Source organism: Tupaia chinensis, unplaced genomic scaffold (genome assembly GCF_000334495.1).
Source record: "Tupaia chinensis unplaced genomic scaffold, TupChi_1.0 Scaffold000291_1, whole genome shotgun sequence".
Classification (NCBI taxonomy): domain Eukaryota; kingdom Metazoa; phylum Chordata; class Mammalia; order Scandentia; family Tupaiidae; genus Tupaia; species Tupaia belangeri.
The window spans coordinates 641,486-651,565 of NW_006159776.1; positions in this window are offsets into that span (position 1 = coordinate 641,486).

Sequence of the window (10,080 nt, forward strand, 5' to 3'; positions counted from 1 at the left end):
TTTTTTTTTTTTTTTTTTTCCGTTTTCATTTATTTATTCAGTGGAGTGATTGGGAGAAAGAGAGCTAAGGGCCAAAATCCCTCCCGGACGCCAAGCCTTTTGTTTTCTTTCAGTATCATAGCCAGGATGGGGGAAGCGGGATGCCCCTCCCCCCAACAACAACCGGCTGCTTTTGTTTTTCCACCACAAACCTTGATTCTGGTTCACAAAGGCAACTTACTGCCTTTGAGAGGCCCCGCTTGGAACTTCCTCCCTCCCTCTGAGAAGTGAAGAGCTAGCTTCTTGCCCCTCTTCTGAAAGTGGGAGGAGGCTGAGGAAAAAAAGAAAAAAAAAAGCCCCCTTTTTGTTTTCATTTTCGTTGTATTGGTGAGTATCCTCTGACAAATATGCAGGGCTTGATTTTAACTTGTATAGATGTACAAAGTGCAGCTAAAGGACCACGGTTGTATGAAACTATGTAACTACTGCAGTTCTCCAAATCTCTCCTTTGTGCTTTGACTTGGGTAATCAGGACCCAGGAGGCCCAAAACTGTGGAGGGGCAGAAGCAGAAGTAGACATGAGGACCCCCACTATATGTCTAAATATTTAGTTGTAAATCAGTTCAATAAACTGTAAAAAAAAAAAAATATCTCCACCTTGGTAAAAATACCTCTGTAGCAATCTTGAAGAGAAGATTCACATATAGACTCCTAACAGTTTGACCTGAGTTTTGTGGAGAACAAGGTGAGGTGAGAGAGCTGCCTGTAGCCTCATCTCTTCCCACCCCCAGCTCCAACAGATTCCAGAACTTCGACCACCTGCATGTGGACCCGTAGCTGCACACCCCACCATGTAACAGTCAGTAGGCACCTCTACCCCACAATTCAAGTCCAGGTACACACCACAGTGGTTTTGTCAACATGGGACTCGAAGTGTACTTGGGGGCCTTCGGGTCAGGAATCCTGGGGTTCCAGGCACTTGTAACACTGAGCGGTGTGGCCCCTTGACCCCACGGGTGCTTCACTTAGAAAGAGATGGAGCTTGAAGAGGACCAGAACCTGAGGAGGGCCTGTTTCATGACCCAGTGGTGATGCACTGCTCAAGAGAAACCAGATCCCACATCCCAAGATACCATGGGCCTGAGGACTGGAGGAAGGGGATGGAGGTGTGACCAGCCCCTGAGGAGAATGCTTCAATGCTTCTCTTTCTCTTCTCTTTTCTTCTCTCTTCTCTTTTCTTCTCTCTTCTCTTCTCTTCTCTCCTCTTCTCTTCTCTTCTCTTCTATCTCTATCTCTATCTCTCTTTTGCATGCACACACATTCTATCATGGTGGAGCAGGGAGGTGGGGATACAAAGAAAATAAATAAAGCACAGGGCCCACTAGAAGGACTCAGTCACAGTGCAACCCATGGTCAAGAGATTGGGTTCTGGGATCAAACTGGACCAAACCACATGACTACAGTTTAGATAAAGTCTTCCTGCCTCAGTTTCTTTGTCTTTAAAGTGGAGAGAATGTATATGTTCTCCCTGCCTCACAGGGGTTTTCTGAAAATGAATTTTGGTGAAACCTTTGAACTGTTTGGAAGAACGGCACTATAAACAGAAAGGGTGTTATTAGCTGTCTATTCATGTCATTTTCAAGTGCCACCTATGGCCTATAAAGTTTTTCTTATGCCAAACTTTTAAATTCCAGGACTAGCAAATAGTGAAACATCGTCTATCTGATCCTTATTGTGTAAAGGAAAACTCCTAGAGAAAGTATTTCTATAACTAGATGGATTTTAGGGAATGATTCAGTCCCCCAACACTCACTTCTTTCCTCCCTCTTTCCCCACCTATTCAAGTGTTTAAAATAATTCTTTTTGGAATTTTGAAGGATACTGTTCCCAAGAGCACCCCTGTTAAAATGACCCCTGAGATTACTCAAATGAGGAATGAACAACAATAAGCCCTACTACAAATACGACAGAGAGAGAATGGGGGTATAAGGAGGTGAGCCTAAGAGAGAACAGCCATTGATTCTAAATACATGTATTTATGGCGTTAAAGCCCAACTTGGGCGTGTTTAGCTAAGAACAATCTGTGTTGTCAAGAATCTGCTCGTCCTTGAGAACCAGCAGTTAGCGTAATGGCTATGTCGCTGGACTCCCACATAGTCCACCGTGGTTCGCGTCCTGGACCCGGTGGCTTAAAACTCACGCTGGGCGTGTGTGCATGCATGCCCAAGATCCCGAGAGGAGAATGGAGGAGAAGGGATTGCAGCGTGACCTTCCCCCCTGGGGGGTGATTTCTCGCTTTCTGTCTCTATGTCTCTCTCTGTCTGTCTGGCGAGCGCACGCGCCCTATAGCGAAAATCTCTAAAAAAAAAAAGAATCTGCTCGTCCTCCGTGATGAGTGCATGAACACACTATAACGTTTGCAATACGTTATTAGTCTTATTGATCTCTGCTGTAGCACAAGCCCCCAAGGAGACTAAGTGATTTAGCCCAGTTAGACAGGGACATAAATCTGCTGACACCAAGCCTATACTGTGTAAGTGTGACAACCTCACATGACAATTACACTGAACTCCAAAATTTAGAGCCTAAGAGATATGTCCCTCGAGAAAGAAGTTTACAAGTGTGAATTCTCTCCCCTCCAGTCCTTGAATGTCATAAGTTGATTTGTTCCTAAGTATGTTGTCCTCAAGTCTTTTGATTCTTGCTAATACGAGCTGCCGAACCCCAAGCCCATCCCCTAGGTGACCCTTCCCAAATAAGTAAGAAGGAAGCCCTTTGTTGCTGTCGTGCTGGACAAGCTGATTCTGTAAATGTAGCCTGGGTGGCTGGAGGTTCTATTCTGAGATTGCCTTGACATCATCTAATTACAGAATCAACCTTCAGGCAGCTATGGCCTCTGAGATCCTGCTGAAGGTCAAAAATCTTCAGAGAAGTTTGTATTTATCATTCTATGGAGACTTTTAAATTAGAGATCACCTAAAAGGCATTGCTTGGGGGCTGCTTCAATATACATCTGTTAACTAGTCTGCATAAATGTATGAACACACATTGATGAAAACATAAATTATTTTCACCGCACATGTGATCTTTGCTGGCTAGCCACACTGTTTGGTTCCTGAAAACTGAAAAGAACAGAGTATTGTAGGAAGTCAATGAAGAAAATTTTCTGAAATGATTTTTTCAAGCTAAATTTATGATGAAGTAGATCAGGACAAGCCCATATCACCGTTTTAAATGCTTTGCATTGGGAACTGTACCCACATAGCTACCATGGTTCAAATCTTAACCCTGGCAGTTTCCAAACACTGCAGGTACATACAGGTGCAAGTGTGCCCCAAATTCTGACAGGTAGAAGACAGAGAGAGAAAAGGATCATAGTATGACTATGACCCACTGGATGGTGATTCTCTCTCTCTCTCTCTCTCATAAGTTATGTGCCCTCTGGCAATACAATACATACATACAAACAAGACCTAATAGCTTGAATCATAGAGAATGAGAGATTCCTCAAAATCAAAACAAAGGGCTGACTTTGTAGCCTAGTAGTTAAGAAAGTCAGATCCCACACGACTGACTGTGACTCAAATCCTAGCGTTGGCAATTTGAAAAACACACCGAGTCCCTGTGTATGCATGCCTAGTATCCCAACAGTTTGGAGAACTGAAGGAGAAGGTATTGCAGTGTGACCACACCCTACTGGGAAGTTCGTTCTCTCACACTCTCTCTTTAGAGCACCCACCATCTGGCAATAAAAAAAATATTAAGTAAGCCGTGTTTCAAATAAAGGCAAAAGGATACTCCAATTCAAATTTGAGTCAGCTTAATTCCAGTATGTGGTTATACACAAAAACAAATCATCAATGATCAATGGTCAAATTAAAAAATACAAAAAACCACCATTGCTTATGGAGTAGACCATGTATCACATAAGCTCTCAATATAATTAAACTTCATTGGACCAATGTGTTAATGTGATTCCTACTGACACTCTAGCAAGATTCAAAAATGTTATTGCTTCCAGACTTGAATACAGGTTCTACTTTTCATTCGGATCAACAAGTTAGCCCGGATTGTAGACAGATACAGCTCCTTAAATCCCTAATTGGTTAGTGAGTTATAATTCTTTTTAAAAGCCACCCTTTCAACCTTCAAGCTCTTTCTTTCAAAAGTCAGACTGTGGCTGAAAAGATTTCATCTCTTCCCTCTCCCTGTCATTAACTCTCCAACCCATTACAGTCAAATTTTTGCCCCCATGGCTCTGATTCTGTTTTGTCCAAATTCATAAATGACCTCTTAAAAAAAAAAAATATATATATATGTATGTAAAGGGAGAGAGGATTTTTTTCATTACAGCATTTTCAGTGTATAAAAGTAGACAAATATCTTAAGCTCAAAAAGACCTCTTAATTGGTAATGCCAATGACCTCTTTTAAGTCCTTCGGCTATTCTGCCTTTGGTATCTGACACTGTTGACACACCTTCCTTCCTGAAACTAGTTCTTTTCTTATATTTCATGAATCTGATTCTCCTGTCTTTTTAACTGCTCCTTTTCTGGCTTCTGTCTTATATAGATAGATCCTAATATTGGTTTTCTCTTTTTATTTCTACATGCTTTCCTAAACAATAGTATCCACCTCCCTGGCCTCACTTAAATGCTGTATGGACAGTCCTCATTGCCCTGCCGAACTCTGACTGGGCTCCCCAGTTCAGCGATGAAACACACTGCAGGACCAGTGCTGTGCCAGAACCAGTCACATACCCAGCTCCTTTGTGAGTGCCTTCTGGGGGCTAGCCTGAAATCAGTCAGTAGTGTGAATATTTACACGATTGGAAGTCTAATGCAGACCAGGACTTTATTTCTCTTTCTCTTTCTCCTTTTTCTTTTTTTTTTTCTTCTTCTTTCTTTTTTTTCTCCTTCTTTCTTTTTTTTTTTTTTTTTGAAAAGGCACTTGTTAACATTCACCAGCACATGATTTAGCATGACATTCGGCAAGTGATCTCTTCCCCCAAAAACAAATTTCTTATTTTTCCTTTAAATCCCCCCCCCATCTGCCTTTTTAAGAAATATACATTAATGACATCACCATCCAAACAATGACTATGGGACATCATAGTCATCTTTGCTTAATGTGTTCATTTCTATGTCTTTATCTTTTTCACTTGAAAAACAGTCAAAGTCAGGTCAAAGATACCTTCCAAATATCTTTTAAATCTGTCCTTTCCTCTTTATCCCCACTGCCAAGCCAAGCCAAACATCTGGGCTTCTGTATCACAGTAACCTCCAAACTGCTGTTTCTGTCTCTAGTTTCTTTCTCCTTCTATTTATCTTCCCAACTGCAGTAGAGTGATTTTTGGCTGGAAGGGAAAAAAAAAAAATAGAAACAAAGTAAACATTTCTGCAAACTACCTTTTCTCTGCTTCTACCTTCCCACTACTGAAAAACCATTCCCCTCATTTCCATTCTGTTTTCCTGCCATGCTATTGTTCTGGAAGCAGGAGAAAAGAGGGACAGAAAAGAGAAGAGACACAGAAACCACTTCCTTCATTAGATGCAAAATTGTGGGATAGAGTATAGAAGAAAAAAAAGGTTTTTTATTTGTTTGTTTTTACATTTTCCCCATAGGGTGTGTGCACTCTCTGGAGAGAGAGAAATAGAGACAGAGAGAGAGGGGAAGTGAGAAAGCACTCCCCCAGGGGTAAGTGGCTATGCCACAATCCCCTCCTCTCCATTCTCCACTCAGGGATTTTGGCCATGCATGTACATATGCCCTGCATGTTTTTCAAGCCACCAGATTTGGGACTCAAACCACTGAGTCAGTCATATGGGATCCATCACCTTAACCTCCATGATACCTACTGGCCTGAGAGTTTTTTAAAGTATCCAAATTAATAGGCAAATATGATCCCAACACAGAACCATTAGCAAAAGTACTAATAGATTCATAAAGGGCAGTTGGTATCCTTAAATTTGAAAAGAAAATAATTGGACTCAGGGGATTAAAAGAAATCAAATATTTATTAGAATAGAAGCAATGTATCTGCATTTCTTTCCTTATTCTGACTACTTTTTTTGACAGTTAAGAATCCATATCCCTGACATTCTGCAAGTGACCCCCTCCCCTTTCTGGAATGAGAGACTGTTTTATTTCTTAGCCAAGAACTTTCCTCTCCTTGACATATTCATAAGAGAGTTAGTTATTAAAAAAAAAAAAAAAAAAGGAAAGGTACTCCTAGGAAGAGCATTAAAAGGATATTCCAGATACCCTTTTCCATTAGACAGACCTCTCCTTCCCTTCAGCATTTTGGGGACAATGCCTTCAGGGCGTGCATGGCTTTCTCTTTGTTGTCCTCCCCAGTGGTCCTATGTTCTTTTGACTCATCTTTACCCTCACCATTCACAGCTTCTGAAATGGTCTGGACAAAGACTAAATATCTAGATGTGCTATGACCCTGCTGTCGGAGGGATCGACATACCTTAGCTCACTTTGTCCCAGCATGCCCAGCATGTAAATCCATTCCCTGAGGCCTGGGCTTGGCCCAGAGCTGACCCTAAGCGGGTTTCCTCTTTTTTTTTTTTGGAGAGGCTTTTGCTAGAGGGCGCGTGCACTTGCCAGACAGAGAGATAGAAAGTGAGAAATCACCCCCCAGGGGGGATGGCCACACCGCAATCCCTTCTCCTCCATTCTCCTCTCGGGATCTTGGGCATGCATGCACACGCGCCCTGCGTGAGTTTAAGCCACCGGGTCTGGGACTCGACCCACGGTCGACTACGTGGTAGCCCAGCAACATAGCCATTACGCTAACTGCTGGTCCCAGAGTAGGTTTCCTCTTGATCAGCTCTTGATTAGTTTTAGCGCGCAGCCGACTCCAACAAGAAGTTGCCATATCCGCCTACTTACTATCTGGGACAGGCCGCTCTGGACTCACTGCCTGAAAGAGAAAAAGAAGCAAAACTGTGGGTCTAGTTCTAAAGCTTCTGAAGAAAATAAAATAGGAGTTTAGAGAAAAGAGGGAAAATGAGTAATAATGCTTATAAAAGCTGAGGGTCCTACTGGGATGAATAGTGGCCCAACCTTTTGACAGTCAGTTTAAGAACATCAGAGCCTTTGACCCCCTAATTTCACTTGGAGGAATTTAGCCTAAGGAGATATCTCAAAACATTGTCAAAAGTATGTTCAAGAATTTTGTTACTGTATCATTTATGAGTGAACATTTAATAAATATTTAATCTAATAGCATGAAATTCTAAAATAAACTGATAAATTTATATTATAGAAATGTACATAGGCTGAAAAATAATGTTTTTAAAAAGTAATGATAGAGGGACCAGCAGTTAGCATAATGGCTATGTCGCTGGACTCCCACGTAGTCGACTGCGGTTCGAGTCCCGGACCCGGTGGCTTAAACTCACGCTGGATGCGTGTGCGTGCGTGCCCAAGATCCCAAGAGGAGAATGGAGGAGAAGGGATTGTGGTGTGGCCATCCCTCCTGAGGGGGTGATTTCTTGCTTTCTATCTCTCTGTCTCTCTCTGTCTGGCAAGTGCATGCACCCTATAGCAAAAACCTCTCCAAAAAAAAAAGTAGTGATAGAGAAAACTGTTCATGGTAAATGTTAGTTGAAAAAAAAGTAAAGCTAAAGCTATCATTGTATATAGAGGGATGAGCAGGTGGCATGCTGGTTAAAGTATTGAATAGCTGGACACTCCCACATGGCTGACCACAATTTGAGTCCCGGACCTGGTGGCTTGCTTTCTCATTCTCTCTCTCTCTCTCTCTCTCTCTCTCTCTCTCTCTCTGTGTGTGTGTGTGTGTGTGTGTGTGTGTGTGTCTGTCTGTCTCTCTGGTCAAATTAAAATAAATAAATAAATAAATAATTATTTTTAAAAATTGTATGTAAATATGATTCATATTTAGTAAAAAACAATTATATGTATAGTTTTTTTCCATTGAATGTGTATGCATAAGAAAAACTGGAAAGAATCCTATATAGGTGTAACAGCAATTTTCTATAGGTGATGGGATTATGAGTAAATTATTTTATTCCATGACTGTATTTTACAAAACTTCTAGGATTAAACATATGCTATTTTTTAACTAAGAAAAATGATATGAAAAAGGAATTGGTATGTGAGTAGGAGGAGGAAATAGTTTACAACTGCAGAAAGGCAAACCATAAATTACCACATGGAAACAGCAAATCCTAACATAATTTAAAAGTATGTATATTTAGTAACAAAGAGCAGAGGAGAATATAGAGAGATAAAAATGGTTAAGACAGTTAGTACTCTGGTTGTAGGTTTATAAACTGCAAAAGAAAATAGAGAGGTGTTTAAACCACTCCTAAGGGTTCACTACTAAGGAAAAGTCCTGTACATTTAAACCTTTCCGCCTTTCTGACCTTCTAAGTTATCTCTCTTATTTGTAGAGCATAGCTTGGTTTCCTTCAGCCATTACTTCCCCTCTCTGTGCCTCAGTTTATTCATCTGTCCAATGGGGTGTGTAATAGTAGAAGCTACCTTGTAAGCTTGCAGTGGGCAGTAAATGAGTAAATCAGTACGTGTCAAGTGTTTGAAACCACACCTGATATACACTAGTATACCAGTAAGAACTGAGTAAGTGACAGCTGCTATGATCATTACCATTTATTATCATTATCATTATTTTCCCAAACGATAATGTCATTGTTCCTCCACATCCAGCAGTAACTTCCAAAACTCCAATCTGTGACTTTTTAAGTGGATGTTTTCAATTAAATTAACCACTATGAATTAACAGCTTAGTGTTCAAATATGATCATATCTCTTATTAATTTTCTAGTTAATCACTCAAATACCCACTTGTCTATTGGGAGAAATCTAGTATCTCTCTTTTTTTCTTTAATAATTTCTAACCTTTAAAAGAATTATTGGGACCAGCAGTTAGTGTAATGGCTATGTCGCTGGACTACCACGTAGTCGACCGCGGTTCGAGTCCCGGACCCAGTGGCTTAAACTCACGCCGGGCACTTGTGCGTGCGTGCCCAAGATCCCGAGAGGAGAATGGAGGAGAAGGGATTGCGGCATGGTCATCCCCCCTGGGGTGTGATTTCTCGCTTTCTGTCTCTCTGTCTCTCTCTGTCTGTCTGGTGAGCGCACGTGCCCTATAGCAAAAACCTCTCAAAAAAAAAAAGAATTATTTATTTTAATTTTATTTATTAGTATTATTTTTTAATTTGACCAGAAAGAGACAGAAAGAGAGAGACAGAGAGAGTGAGAGTGAGAGAGGGAGAGTGAAAAAGCAAGCCACCAGGTCCAGGACTAGAACTGTGGAAATCTAGCACCTTAACCACCACACTACCTCTCTTCCTTGAGAAATTCCTCTTCCTCCCTTTTCCAAAATAGCCTAATTGTACTAGGATTCTAGAGATCTAGGGACCAATCAATTCACCATCAGGATCATTTTTTCCTGTCCTAGCACAGTAATCCGCTAATGACTGGTCCCTCCAACCTAAACAAGCCAGGCGCAGTGGTGTGTGCCTGTAATTCTAGTTAACTGAGAGGCTGGGCAGAAAGATAGAGATTGAGTGAGAATCTTTCAAAAATACATCTCTGTCTTAAAGAAAAAACAAAAACAACAACAAAACGAGCCCCACAAAGTCCCATGTAACCTTGTCCACTATGGAATTAGGCTCCTAATGGTCCAGACCTCAGAACAGCCTTCATTGGTACCTGCCCTTGGTCTACCAAAGTTAAAGCATTTTTGTTTCTATCAGATGTTACATACCAGAGACCCATTGGCCCCATCCAGGTCTCTGACACATGCTTTGGGCTGAAGAGTGACGATATTTTATTTCAAATAGTTGACAAGACTGGAAATGTCACACAAAAATCTTTATTTCCCACTTGTATTGGAAGGGTGGGAGATCTGACAAGCCAGGTCTATTCCCACGTGGCAACCATTGACTGGTACTGAAAAGGGACTGTCTTCAGATGAGCTTGCTCTTTCCACTTTGCTAAAGTCTTCCCTAATTCTTGTTTTTCTTAAACAGTTTGCCTGACCTTACTCGTTTGCACCACATTCCTACCCCTATAGGCTTCTACATTGGCGGTCCCTTGCCTGAAA